We start from the raw sequence: 15,869 nt of genomic DNA, 5'->3' as shown, positions 1-15,869 counted from the left end.
CCCATCTATGCTGCTGCAGCTGCCCGGTGGTTATGCATGAAGGTCTGCTCGTTACAATATAAACAAACTAGCCAAACAAACCAAAAATGCATTCATTAAACACATTTCAACCGTTATTCATTCAAGTTGTTGTCCAAACTGCCCCGAGGAGGCATGGAGCTACTCTACTACTACTACTCAAGAGAGGACACACCTTGATCACACAGCCTTCCCCTCTCTGCAGTCCTGCTGAACTAATGTGCACTCTTCTTGTTGGAGCAGGCAGAATTGTCAATGCTGCAGGTCACTGTGTTGAATTAAACCTGTCAAAAGCCCACCTCGGTGTTCGCTATTGCACCCTTTCCAAATCTGCCCTTATGAATAAAACTGTTGTCGATGTGGCAAGTACAGAATAAAAAATAAGCCAAAACAAATAAACACAGAAACAACATACAGTAGATTCACCAGATGAATTTGTGTGAGGCTAGTGACCAGAATAAAACAAGAACATTGAAAGAACCGTGGCTGCATTACTGTGACTGATTTATGGGATCACATTTCTCACCCTAAACTGGGGTGAATGTGTTTTTACAGGTTTCAGTTTTACCTTCATGGACTTTTAACAACCTGTGCAGGGATGTATTGTTATTTTAAAGCTTTATTTGAATAATGCTTACTATTTTCATTCATTTTTATTCAAGGGCCTAGCCAACAACACACACACATAGAGTGTAATTACAAAAGACCAGGTGAGTCGTCTGTGAGGCAGTCCGTGAGCTCATCAAATAACAAGACACATCATTTGTTCTGATTCACTTTCTACTAAACATGATGACGACCTTGTTAAAAACCCATTCATGTTTGATGTCCCTCCAGGGTTTTGTGATTTAGTCATGTAAACTGTCAGATTTAATCGTAAACTGTCAGATTTAGTCGTCTCAATACATTAAACAATACATTAAAACTACACCGGCAGCAATATGTTTTATCCTCTTGTCAATTTGTCTTGTGCAGGATTTGTCTATACAGGACTTGATGTCAAAGGTACAAGACTGACAAGTGTTTTAAAGCATGAAAAAAAAAGATGTTCTAAGCTCGAGCAACAGGTCTGAATTCCTCTGCAGGCTTGGGGCGTAGGCTGCTGACAGATAGACTATGCAAATATGGAAGAACATTTAACGTTCTGGATGCCTGGTTGAGGTGTGCCACTTTCCTTGGCTTAAAACCAAAGCATGCAACAACAAAACAGCTGTTGCTTTCTGAAGAATCAAATGAAATTCACAACATAGTAGCATTTGAGACGTAAAGTTAATCGAAAATAAAGTAAAAGTTGACTTAAATATTAGAAGCTCAATATGACACAACCATAATTAACAAAAAGTTAAATTATCACCTCTCTGACATTTTCAACAAAAAAGAACATGTATAGGCTTTGTAAAAATTGAATTCATGGCAGAGATGTTGTACATGTGTACCTAATAAAATGGCCATTTCAACATGATTATCTGTTTTCAGATCCACATCTCCCTTCACAAAAAAAGGCTCACTGAAGCCATATATTCAGCTCATTTTGTCTGACTGTAACACAGGGTTGAATCATAATTTCAGTCTTCATTTTATCTTCATCATCCAACAAATTATTGCATTTCATGAAAGTAAGGTTGGTCCTGCCTTGTCACCTAATCGTGTGGCCCTGAAGGGCTCTGTGTCAAATTAGTTGTTGTAAAGACCTTAATTTGTTTAGTTCTAGATCAGTTAGTCAACTCATGAGATCAGTTTGTCAACTCACGTAGGAAAGTAAGTAACAGTGAAAACAGTAAAGTAGTATAGTAAATGCCAGGCTATACTGGTGGATGCAGGGATGATGATGAAGCTGATTAAAGATTAGCAGCAATAATGGGTGCGGACATACCTACACAACAATAAAGCAGCAGCAGTGGCAGAGGGAGAAGAGCTGGGCATTGTAAAATGTCATATGTTAATGCAGCAATGCAACTTGAGCAACCTGCCTTAGTTGGCAGGGTCACTTACTTACTGTGTAAAAAACAGATTAATAATCTAGTTGACAAACAGAAAACCTGTGGCCATGTTTTCCATCATAGGAGTACTGGCTGGTGAGGATCCTGCCATGTGCTGTCTGTCCTGCGCCCTGTACTTAAAAGCAACTTGCAGATGATAAGATGCAGTTATACTGATTATTTTGGCCATAACAGATACAAAATGGTTTGCAAAAATGATTGGAACGAATGAAGGTTAACCGGACAACCCTTGTATGTATGTACAAACTGGTATGTTATTCACAAGTTAAGTGCTGTATACTTCTCAAGAATTCCAAACAACCTTTTGTTTGATCTGTCAATCATCCAATAAGACGGATTGACAGGTCATTCAGGCACTGCAGGGCATCTCTTGAGGGATAAAAGGGGAACTTTTGATGAAATGACAGCTTAATTAATTCAGGGGTAAAAGGAGAACGTTTGATGAAATGACAGCTTAATTAATTCAGGGGTAAAAGGGGAACTTTTGATGAAATGACAGCTTAATTAATTCAGGGGAACCTGACAGCTGGACCAACCAGTCTGGTTGGTCCTACGTATCTAAGTTATGATCTGACATAACTAAGCTGCCCTGCCTCGAGTGTGTGTAGCTCTAAATGGTAGATGGTATCCAACCTCAGGAGATATTTACTTAGAGTCACAACTCAAGAGTGTGGCAATCACAAATTGTAAGAGCAACAGTCCTTTTACTCAACAGATACGATACAAAAAAGAACATGTCGGCTTTGTAAAAATAGAATTCATGGCGGTGTTGTTGTACAGGTGTACCTAATAAAGTGGCTGGTGAGTGTATATCGAAAGCTATCATTAAATTCAACATGTTACCTGATTATTTTTTTTCAGATCCACATCTCCCTTCACATAAAAAGGCTCACTGAAGCCATATATTCAGCTCATTTTTTCAGACTCTGTCTTTCTTTTGTCTTTGTCATCCAACAACTTCTAACGCACCATGCTTCCTTCGCCAATCCTCTCTGTCGATCTTGCACTCATTTAAATACAACACAAGACAAATTCTTAAAAGCTCTTCGGAAGAAATTTTCACTCTTCAATTTATGTCTTTGTGTCTGGGTTTTGGTTGTTTTTAAATATATTCTTTTTAGATTGTTTCTTCCTTGTTCTGGGCAAGATAGCAAGATAGCAAGAGGAATCCTGTTCATTCCATCCGAATGAGTCATTATAAAAGAGAAACGTATCTGCACAACTAAAGATCTTATGCTTTCCTTCCTAATTGCTCACCTATTCCAATAGAGATACACATTTTTTGACCATCCATCGAAAACATTTTCATTATAAAGGGAATTACTTTCTCAGGGAAAGCTTGCAGGGCTTCACTATTGCATTGCATATTTGTCATTGTGTCTTACTCCTAGTCCACGCCTATCCATGTTCAACACAAAAAATTAGTGTTCATGTCAGGCATCATCAAAGTCATTTTTTTTATTTGGGGAGAAACTTCATAGCAAGTTTCAGTGGGTTATTAGATGAAGTTTAACATGGTTCAATTACTCCCTTGTTGAAATACACTTTATAATGAAAAAGAGCGTGTAAATGTATATTCTAACCGTCAGGTACTAGGCCACAGAGCATGACAAAAGATGGAGATGCAACCAACCAAGCCAATTAACCAGTTATTTATTAATATAAAAAAACAAAATAAGAGAAGAACTAACAGTGGCACAAATTATAGTCAACCAATCATTAAATTGGTGTCTCAGGGGAGAGAGAGAACCAACAACTGATCTCCATGAGGGTTTTTATTTTTATTTTTTATTTTTTCATAAAGTTTTTATTGAAAGACAAGAGACAATATTAAGACAATACATAGACATAACAACAAGAGGATGACAATAACAGTGGGATAAAAGCCAGCAAATATCATATAGTCGTATGTGTGCGTGTGTGTGTGTGTGTGTGTGAGAATGTCCTTGAGCCTTTTGAGATGGAGGGAAAAATATATAAAAATAATAATAACTAGAAAAAGCATTTCCTGCTGAAAATGCGTTGGAATGCTGAAAACTGAAATTAATCACAAAAACATTGCTGAAAATAGATATCCAATTCAAAAACAAATTGCAAAAACCTTAATAATTCAAAGAGTTTAAAGATTACAAATATGAAAAGTCATATCACACCTCTCCTGAAAGAGCTGAACATTTTGATATTTGAACAGTTTCTGTGGCTTAAAAAAATTCATCAGTGGTGATATTTGTAGTAGTATAAGTTTTAGTATAAGTATTATTCGTAGAAGTATTAGTAGCATTTGAATAAGTACCAGTAGTAGTGATATTTGTAGTCGTAGTAGAAGTTGTAGTTGTAGTAGAAGTATTATTAGAAGTAGAAGTATTAGTAATTAGAAGAAGTAGTAGAAGACGTAGTATCAGTAGTCATAGTAACAGCTGTAGTATTGGTCGTAGTATTTAATATCACAGTAGTAGTAGTAGTAGTAGTAATAGTAATGGCAGTAGAAGATGTAGCAGTAGTAGTAGTACTAGTAGCAGTCGTAGTAATAGCTGTAGTAGTATTACTACTTTTAGTAGCATGAACAGCAGTAGTAGTAGTAGCAGTTGTATAAGTAATAGTAGTAGTGGTAGTAATAGCAGTAGTGGTAGTAATAATATTGATGGTAGCAGTAGTAGCAGTAATAGTAGCAACAGCAAAAGTTATAGTCGAAGTAGTAATACTATATTAGCAGCAGCAGTAGTAGTTGTCGCAGTATTAGTAAGAGCATTCATTTTTTTAACAAAAAAGCCGAATTTTGAGCTTGTTTAAATACAGTTAATCCATGGTGCTTTTATTTTGAAAGGGTGGTGCTGGGTGGGGGAGAGGAGACATAATCATAATGTCTGACACACATAAACAGAGGTTATTAAATGCCTGGCTTCATGACAAGCATTTCAATTAGAATTCACTCTTTGGGGCTTTTATTTTGAAATGGGGTGTGTGTGTGTGTGGGGGGGGGGGGGGGGTCCTCTAAAAGTCTCTAAGACCTGAATGACTGTATGAGAGAGAGACAGTAGCAGAGTGCTCTCGCTGTGAGGACTGTTTTCCTGACCTGTTTCCACAGTGGCAGAGTGCTCTCGCTCAAGCTAACTGGTGGGACACCAATATCTGCAGCAACTATCTTAGTGAAGAGTGTCCTCGCTCCTCTCTCACTGTACGGACTGTGTTCTTTTTTGTCAGTTTTTCACAGTAGCAGAGTGCTCTCGCTCAAGCTAACTGGGGGGACACCAATATCTGCAGCAACTAGCTTAGTGAAGAGAGTGTCCTCGCTCCCCTCTCACTATAGGGACTTTGCCTGACCTGTTTCCACAGTGGCAGAGTGCTCTCGCTCAGGCTAACTGGTGGGTCACCAATATCCGCAGCGCTGGCCAAGGGCAGAGTGTCCGAAGGATCACTCTCCACTGACTGCCCCCTGCCTGTTCTCTCAACATTCAGCAGAGCGTTCCCGCTCAGACTGATTTGGAATTCCGCATCAACTAGTGGGACAAGGGTTCCACCAGAATCGCGGCCATGTTTAACTATCCCGGCTGTAGGACCTGTATAGCTCCTCTTCAGCCTGAGGACGGCCCTGACCTCTTGCCCTAGCCTCGAGCTTCTGAGGCAGGGCCTCTCGGAGAACCCAGGCAGGACCTGCGGCATCACGCCTTGAGCAGTAAGGTCTGCTAGGCTGGCCGAAGTGGAACACCTGATGCGTGAGGTCTACCTCCCCCTGTCAGGGCAGCTGAATCCAGCCCAACCTACCCTGGTCATTTGTATGGCGCTTGCACGCCTGGCATACACAGCAGCTGGAACATCCACCTGTGAGTGCCTTCTTCAGGCGCCTTCCCGCCCTCACCACCTTTTCTGTTCCTCCCTCCGAGGAATTTCTGAGGGAGTTGCGTGCATGGTGGAGACACCAGGGCTCTCTCCCGCCTTACATCAGACCATGCAGGAGGTGGCAAATCTGGCCTTGCACGTATGCCAGCCAGTTAGACGACTATTGCGTCCATCATAGTTTCCCCTGAGGAGACTCTGAGGCCCGATGCCAGGTGCCGTCGATCCAATGTCGGGTCAAAGATGACCTGCTATCCAGGGCTTATGACACAGCAGCGCTGTGCACCGTATCGACAACTGCCTCTCCCACCTCATGCTTTCCCTTGCAGATTCTCTGCTGCGGGCTACTTCGACGCTTCCGCTCAGTGATGCTTCATTGCAGGCGTTTGCGCTCATGTCGAGGGAACGTGGATGTATGATGTCCACCCTGGTTCAGACTCGCCGCCAGGTTTGGCTGGCGCAGTCACCCCTATCTGAGACATGTAGGAGGACCCTCCGTACTGTCCCAGTGGAACCTGGTGAGCTGTTCGAGTCAGCTGCTATACAGGCGCTTCAGCGGACTGTTAGAGCTAGCCAGACCAGGCAGCAGTTCTCTGGTCTTTGCAGGGACATGCCTGCACCCCCAGACCTAGGGGTCCCACTTTGGCCCCACAAGGCCGTTTTCTCAGCCTCCAGCTTACCCTAGTAGCCGCAACAGGCCTCGGCGTCCTGCTGAGAGGCCGGACCGCTACCTATACAACCCTACTTACGTCCCCGTCCCCCCGGCAGGGGTGCCAGGAGATGTCTCCAGGCCGGCTGTCGGGGTTCTTTCTCCCAGCAGCGGAGATATAATACCCCCCCTCCCCCCCCATTGGGAGAGGAGAGGTCAAGGCTGCTGTGCCCAGTGTGGGCCCTCAGAGCTTATGTGGAAGCCACCGCCTGCATAGTCAGTTATGGTGAGCCTAAGAAGGGCTGTGCTCCTTTTAAAAAAGAAAAATAACAGCACCTGTCCCACTGGATAGTGGAGGCCATTGCCTATACATACAAGGTGAGCGGCTGCGCTCGGCCATCCGGGGTGAAGGGTCACGACCAAAAGTGTCTCCACATCAAGGGCAAGCCTGAGTGGTGTGCCTGTGGAGGATATATGTGCTGCGGCCTCATGGGCATCACCGAGCACATTCACCAAACACTACAGAGTTAACGTTGCCACCCCTCACCGACTGGGGAGGGTTCTTTGGCCAATTTTCTCTGCCAGAGCTATAAGAGGTAGTTACTGTGCTTCCTCGTGACTCTTTTGGTATAAGTCATCCAGTGTGAAGCACTGCCTCTGGCGGTCAGTAAGGATGAAATAGAACGAAAGTTACGAATGTAACTACGGTTATATGAATCCTGGATGACCGCCAGAGTTCTTGGTCACTCGGAATCCCGTGAACTCGCGAGAAGATTCCATAGGACTGAGCTCAGGATGACACCGGAACTTATAGACGACGGGGGTCATTTTTGTCACTTTGTTGATATAAATATTCGACCTGCGCATGCGCGAGACGGAAGATATCCAGTGTGAAGCACTGCCTCTGGCGGTCATCCAGGATTCATAGAACCGTAGTTACATTCGTAACTTTCGTTCATGAGGATTGTAGGATCCATGAGGGTTTTTGAAAGATCACTGGCACACAGGACGCAGGTGTTTGCTGATAAGCGTAGGTGTTTCCATTGTACTGATGACCCTCTGCCACGCCCCCCTCCAGTGCCTGCAAAGAAATCAGCCACACATACCAAGTACAGTAAAAGCGTTTTCACACTTCTTCTCTCCAACAACCATGCCATTTCAATTTTAGAAGTCATACTTTGTTCCTTTATAATCTTTGACTTAACAGTGTGTCAATCAAGTGTTACAGTATTGAAAATCAGTCAGCAGCAAAGCTATTGCTTCATCTTGGCAGAGTTTGGTTTTTGAGTAGAAGTTAATGATTTCCTAGTGCTGGAGGCTAAAAGGGTGCGGTGGTTTGATGACTCATTCTTACTTTACTTTCACCTGTTCAAACTCGCAAGTATGCAGGTATGTGCCAAGTAGTCTGCAGAGGCCACATATGATCCTTTAAACAATATTTACATGAGTAAACGAAATAGTAATTGGCAAACCTTTCACAAATTCTCACAAAAAGGACACTGATACAAACACACACACACACACAAGCAGGTGACTACACATCTATACTACTGAATTGTAAGAAGCTCATGTATTGTGATAACAGGAAACAGATTCATTAGTTGTTTTCTATATATAATCTTCTGTTTTAGGATATTCAGATAGTTTACATTTAATCAGCTTGACCCCAAAAATGCCTGTTTGAATGCAAACATTGAATTGAATACTTTAAGATACAACTCAGTACAGTTACAATTAGACAACATGTTTCGGTGAAAGCCTTGAAATGCAAATGCTTACAAACAGCCTCCATGTCATTGTGATTCTGACATAAGCAGTCACGGTGTCATGTATAAAACTCTCTGAGGTCTTATGAATGGGAGGTTGAGTTGCAAACAGGTTTCACAGGTTAAACATGCATATAGCAGTAAAAGTCCACTCATTTCCATTGAAACTGGTGATGGATGTGTGGCCCAAGGCAAGTTGATGACTTGTATTGTGTCACTGTAAGGCCAATTAGTGCTGCTGTACCTGTGACTGATTGGGTGGATGGTGTCTGAGGGAATGCATTCACTGTAGACCTGCTTAGACAAGTTGTATGTGTGTTGTGACTGCCCAGGACCACAGCACACTCAAAGAATGGAAATCAGAAAGACTAAAAATAATAAAAGAATATTGTACTGACAGTTTCTATGCCACTTTTGTTCCAAAAAGACTCAGCAAGAAATCAGATCAAAACCAGCCCTGCATTAAAACAATGATGGGGACATGTAGTTTGAGGTACTGGTGTGACAGTAAAATACCATCAAGGAAGTCCCGTTGGACAGATATCAAGTTTATTAAAGAATTGTCAGATGGCAACACATTCCAAAGCTGTTAATAATCAGAGACTGGAGTTTAAAAACGATGGAAAGTTTCAGTAGAAGTAAATTAATTTGCATTTATATAGAGCCTTTCTAGAAGAGGGTAAACTCAGGTTCTGAAAAGTGAAGCCAATGCAGAAGTGCCTTAAACTTGCATTGTTTCTAATGGCCATCAGGCTGCCACTCCTCTGAAAGCAAAAAGACGTCTGCTTGTATAGAAGTCTATGGGATAATACTTCTCACTTGATTTAGGGCCTCCGTACATGTTTTAAACAAGAGTTTTGGTCTTAATTGCTAGTTTCAAGTCTTCTTCAACACATCATGATGTTCATTGAGTGCTTTAGGACAGGCTACCTTGTAATTGACAGGTCGCTACCAGGACCGTGTTTTCATCTCACAACTGTAACCTTTTCACAGTGTGTTTTCAGTTTATTGAAACCTTTTTGGTTGCCATTCAGCATTCGGTTGTACTTGGAACCACATTTCTTGTCTTGTGCAAAAAACCAAGATGGCGACAGCCAAAATGCTTGAGACTTCAAAACAGCAGTCCATGTGATGGTGACGACCCGTCTTATACAGTCTACGCTTTGTAGTCACACTTATGGCAGACGTTTCCCTATAAGGGGCCATCTGCTTACAGTAACTAACATTAATTTAGAGTTTAGTACCTTTCCCAAGGACTGGATGAGTCAGGGATCGAACCGCTGATGTGGGACGACCAGCTCTTCCTCCTGAGTAACAGCCACCCGAACTATAATTTACAAAATAATCTACCAGGAACATGAGCTTTCACGCATTGGATTGGTCAATGCTGACTCTTACATGCTCATATTTAGAAGGTAATATTTAGCAGTTTCACTATCTTAGTTTAGCCTGTTAGCTTACATATGCTAATAATCATTAAACACAAGATACAGTTGAGTCTGACGGGAGTGCCATTAGTTTTGTGGGTATTTGGTCATAAAACATTGTGCAAATTGAAACTTTGACCAGATCATTGTGCTAGATAAAAAATAAATACAAAATGAGGGAATGACCAGAGTCATTGATTGTATCCACTGGCGACTTTGAGTATCTGTACAAACAAATCCATCCAACAGTTTATGAGATTTCAGTTTGGACCAACATTTTCAAACAAAGAGCCACATCACTAGCACAACTAAAAACTAACAAACAAGCAAATCTGCTGGTTTTATCAATGCAATCAATCAATAAGAATCTGTTTGATATTAGCCAATCCTTGAAACTGACCGAATACTTCTTTGTCAGCATAGACAAAATTGTTGATGATCAATGTAGCTCAACTGTTAAAAGAACAATAACACGAAACCACAAACAAACTGTTGAACCAGAGATACATACTGTGTATGACTTAATGTCAAATGCCCACTCACACAAGCAAGAGTATGACTCTGTTGCTATGCTTTCATTTGGCTAGACAACTTGCATGATCTTCCCTGTCTGCTGGAGAATGAGTCATGCAATTGTGTGCCAGAGATCCCATGCCTGACATCTTCCCATAATTACAGGAAGGCGGTGTGTGTGGTCTATAAGCAAGGTGTTAAAAGTCCAGAATTGTAAAGTGATATCTCTCATGGCGATTTTCAAGCAAAGTGTGGATGTGTTTGGAGATATGTTAGCATGCCAACAAACTGTTGGCTTTACAACCCAGTGTAAAACCAGTACGTAAATACTGGCAACTCTGCAATGCAGCTTAGCTTGTTAGTGAGACATTCTCTGAGAGACTTTCATGACATACTCTTTGTTACCCTCTTATTCTAGACATTCATTGCAGGTTAACCACATTCTCTTCACTTGACCTCTGCAAGATATTTCCATGCTTGACTTGCAGTCGCTGTGTTGTCAGGGCGTGCACCTTTTTGTAGGTGGTGAAACTGAAGCTCAGATTAAAATCCAATACAACAACACTCCCTCATGATGAACACACCCACAACCTTGAGAGGACGCCAAAACAAACATGGAGGGGTGTGGTTGTGTGTCCAAAAGCTTCACACTTTCTCTTTTGTGTATGTTATTATTCTTATGGTCAATGAACAGTTTGATTGTACTCATTCAGATCTGATAAAAATGTTGGCCTTCTGAACCTCTTGAACTTTGCTGTCTTTGATGTTACGGGGAAAATACAAACAAATATGGCAGCACACGGCATGGCTAAAATGTGCTATAATGTGTATGCTGAACATACGCTGGATCGAAAAGAAGTTGAAGGTAGGCGTGAAGTAACTTGATCCTCCTCCAGATCTGGGTCTGATTGTCATTGCTGAGTATAAGTGTCCGTCCAAATGATACCTCCCATCTACAAACAATATTGTACATATATATGTGTGTATATATGACTATTATACCACAGTCAAGCAGCAAAAGGTTCTTGTCACTGGCAATGCACCACAGATACCAGTTTAACCAGTCAATCTGAACTTGTGTTCCAAGGAATTCCTAACATTCTATCAACAGTCAAGGGATGTAATCTTTTTATCGTTAAAGTTTAGGAAGTAGCTGATTATACTGTACATAACTATGAAAAGTGTATTCATGCATATATGCTTACTATACTAATATACATGCTTATATACTTTCATTTATATATCGCTAAAGTTTTTCCAAATGATAATTGTTTTCCACCCAATGTTTCAAACCCAAATGTAAGTGTTGCTATAAGCTAATTAATTATGAAAATAATAATAAAAAAAGCATGAAACGTTCACTCGGAATGGTCAATTATTTTACAGGTTTCAAGTATGTCTCAACTTTTTCAGAAGCGAGAGTCACTGTCCCATGATGTTTGCAAAAATTCATGACTTTCAGACTTTCACAACCTGTGGCTTATCTTGACAAGTTTGTGCTCCACCCAGAGACGATCCACATCAAATATGACGATGACTGGATCAACAATCTAACAGGATTTGCAAAAGATATGTTCTCAAGAAATTTTAAAATGATGCACACACAGCATGTGGCACTGCACTTGTGATAAGAAATGATGTGTAGCACCAGAGGTAGTGGTATACTAATTACCAATGTAAATAGCTTTGAACAGTAACCAAAGGCCACTCATGTGTTACCAGAACAACAAAGGAGTATGTTGTATGTTATGCGTGTTAACTACTGAACAACTGAATTTAAACAAACAAGAAAGAAAAGTTAATTACCCCGCGACATGGGAGGCTGGAGCTACAGGTTTTAGCAGCCAGATGCAAAGCTGTTTATTCAGCACAATAAAGTTAAGATGACAGCACCTAAAGCCAAAGACAGGAAGCCATTGAACACCTGACATGTGCTATCATTGTCAGTCAGTAGCCTTTGGGTGTGAAGAAATCTGCACTGTAAAACATAATTGACCAGAGAGGAGCCTCTGTTTGATGAAAAATGCTGAATAATTTGACTTTGAATCTGCCAATAAAGAGGAATAAATGAATGAATATTAAGGAGTATATGAGTGCAGTAACTATATTCAGCTGTTTGTGTGGATTAATCTAAGTGCTGTAACTAAATCCATCACGTACATTGCTTTCCTAAATACTAGTATATTTGAAGTCATGTTTCGCAATTCTTACTTTTAAGAGCAACAAAATAATCTTTGTATTTCCAACATCCTTATTTAACTGGATTTTTTTGTCAATAGTGTGTACTATGAGCAGGTGTGGACGGATTACGGGAGCTAGATGGTGAAAGGTGTGTGTGTTTCTGTGTTTGCTAATGCTTTTACGTAACTCACAGACATTTTGATGCGTTGCAGCGTAGACAAACTCAGTCTCTTCATCTGCACCCGATAAAAATGCATTTCACTGTTAAAAGTAGTATACTAGATGTGCATTGTGTCACGTGAATATGACATGGAGGTGCTAGCTACACTTCTTTGACCTTTGATCTGACCTGACTTTTAAAATGAACTCCTCAAGGCTGAACCTAATCCTTTAATTGGTTTCCGCACTGTAAAACTATGAGGAAACGAATGCAAGGTGTTGTCTTGAATGTCAGACTACATAAAAAACAGAAATGCGTCACAGACATTTTTGATCTGCCTTTCCACTGAATCAGTCTGTATTGTTTCAGTTACTGCATTGCTACTCATTCACATAGTTGGTGTAAAGAAGCATGGCCTGTAAACTACACCTCAGTCATCGTAGAGGGCCCACACCCAGTTTACATAATTGCTGAGGTACAAAGGGAAATTCTAAGTAGGTTACACCAAGTGATTTGGTATGAGGAAAGCAGCAGTGTGTTGATAGAAGGTGGAGATAAGGACACTTTCATTGGGCTTAAAGACTAATATCAATACAATAACTCAAAATCAACTGAAAGGTCGATAGAAATGGTCGGTCAAGTAAATGTAGATTTAAACTTCAAAAAATGAGATAGAAAAGTAAAAAAAATAAATGTTACAATTTGATCTGCAGTTTTTTTTCAAGTTAATGATTGACTCTCTTTGATGGGATCCACAGCAATTATATTTTTCATTCATATTCATGCTTTTGTGTTTTTGCACATGTTTATGCCCATTGTTTGTGCATATATATATTTTTAAATCTCAAATCAAATCATGATGAGGCCAATTATTTCTTTTCTTGGAGTATTTGTACATGCTTGACAAAGGTTTAAAGAGAATTCACATTCCCATAAGAAATAATGCAAACACATGGACGCAGCATTGTTTCAGCATGAACTAATTACCCTGACCCTGCCCCTCCTACTGACACACATGGCCTCATTTCAATTTGTTACTGGAGGTTCATAAACGTATATGCAAAAGCATGCACACCATCATCTCACACATCTTAACACATGAACTTTTGACTTGGTGAATGAGGTTTTGCATGTTGCGTTGCTTCAGATAAACCAGACTTGACCAGGCTTGAGTTCTCGATTTTTGACAGCCGTGACCGATGACTTTTCAGACAAGCACAGACAAAGCTCATAACGATAGTGATCTGTGTCAACCTTGTCTTCAGGTTGCATTAGCGACAATATTTTCTCTGGATTTTCATCTTTGTTGCTCCAGTGAAAATTCTCAATTATGGATAATGGGACTCTTGGAGCCACTTTACTGGTGTTTAAGTCTGGCAGATTATGAGGAAGCTGTGTGAGAGATACTGTACAGGTACTGCATGTAGGTGCGTGGGTGGTTATTTATAACACACAATTCTCAGATTATCATTTAGTTTGGCGCATCTCTTCAAAGTTAATCAGTGGCAAGACTAGCACATAACTTTCTCCACATAGCTGTCGGAGAGCAGACATTTGAGCTTTGGAGTAAAGTTCCACACCGTGGTAGAAATTAAAGGCATGTGCATGTGAAAAGTTTGGGAAGAATGAAAAAGAATGCAGGCCTCATCCATGCCAAAGATACAGAGGAAAGAAAGAAGTAAGGTAGTGTTGGAGTATGGAACAACCTGGTGCGGTGAAATGCATCAAGTGAGAAAAACAAGCCCTCAACTGATGCATGTGCAGGATTGTTTTCACCAGAACAAGGACACTCCATAACAATTCAGTCTACTATAAGCCTGAAGCATGTTATTGGTCTCGCAACTTTCTGGCAGCAATAACTATTTTTTTTAAATCTCTGTTAAAACAAAAATCGAATGAGTCATAACTGTGCCGAAGGCATTTAGTTGGATAATCCTTGATAACACTTTATGCTTGTAATTTAATCATTTGATTGTTATTAATCCATGCTTGGCTTTTACATGTTGACTACAATACTACTGCTGTAAATTGCTTAAAATGTTTTTTGGAACTGCTCTAAACACCCTTTCAAGTTTGGTCATACATTTTGTTGACCGGTGAGCAAGTCAGTTGAGCAGATTATTATTATTATTTATGCATTACGACGTAAGCAGCATTTTATTGTTGTAGCTGGTTACTGTGTAGCCAACTTAAACTACTTTATATGTTGTTAGGTATTATTTAAATATATATTGCAGAGGAATATCTTATGAACACTTTTATTTTAGTAACGCACCGTCAATTATCTTACTTTTTAACGCAAAGTCAAGTTACTGCTCTCTGACGAGATTTGTATCTGCTTTCGGTTGCAGAAGGACTTCAAAATAAAGGACCCGAAACGTAAAAAGGCACTTGGTAAATCAAATCTGTCAGGAAGTGATTATCTTAGGTAACCTGCAAAGAAAAAGGTTTGTAGTAAATGTTCACCTTACTAACAGAACCTGTTTTAGAACATATAGCAAATAATGAAAGCACACACACAGATTAACTAAAAAAATAATTTTATTTAAGAAAGATTGAAATTAGTTTACCAACATATAAACCAAAATGAGAATTCTGATGCTGGCAGGAAAACATACTGCCAAGTCATCGGAGGTAATGTTAAACTAAAGGAACACTAAAAGACAGACACAGAGCACAGCAACACAACACACACAAGTCCTGGCAGAGGCCATGTGGCTGTCACATACTGCTGTGAGATGTTAAACACTGCCTTTTTTTGTACTGTTTAAATGGAGAGAATAAAAATTGTATCTCATTTGTTTAAATTTAGCTGCTAATTCAGTACTCCTTTGAGTTCTCTGAAGAAGACCTTTGTTTGGTTTTTGAAAGGGACTAATGCTGGCTTATGTTGTTCTTGTTTTTAATATATTTTTACCTTTTTTTTGTCATTTGATCATCTAACCCCTCCCTACAAGTCTCCAATATTAATTTCACTGCACTGTGACCACTAAGCAGGCTACCGGGGTTATACTCTTGAAAAGGCGTTTTTTCGTTATAATCATACTTTCACTCACTTCTTTACCTCTTGCTCTCTTCCCCTTTAGCCTGTCCAAGTGCAGGGTGTGACACGTCTTATCTTCTTACAATCCCCCCCTACCTGTTTTACAGGCCAGTCCTGTTATTCAGCACTATAGGCGTGCAGCGTGAGGTAGAAAGGGAGGCTGGACAGCAACATGAGAGTCCAGGTTGAAATGACTGAAGAGGATCCTCCCCTTTGCGCCACACAGACATATAAAAGCAGACAGTGTCTACAGTCAGACACTAAGAGGGACTTGACTC

This window comes from Melanostigma gelatinosum (assembly GCF_949748355.1).
Source record: "Melanostigma gelatinosum genome assembly, chromosome: 3".
NCBI lineage: Eukaryota > Metazoa > Chordata > Actinopteri > Perciformes > Zoarcidae > Melanostigma > Melanostigma gelatinosum.
The sequence above is the reverse complement of the archived record's forward strand: the minus strand, read 5'-3'. Positions refer to the sequence as shown.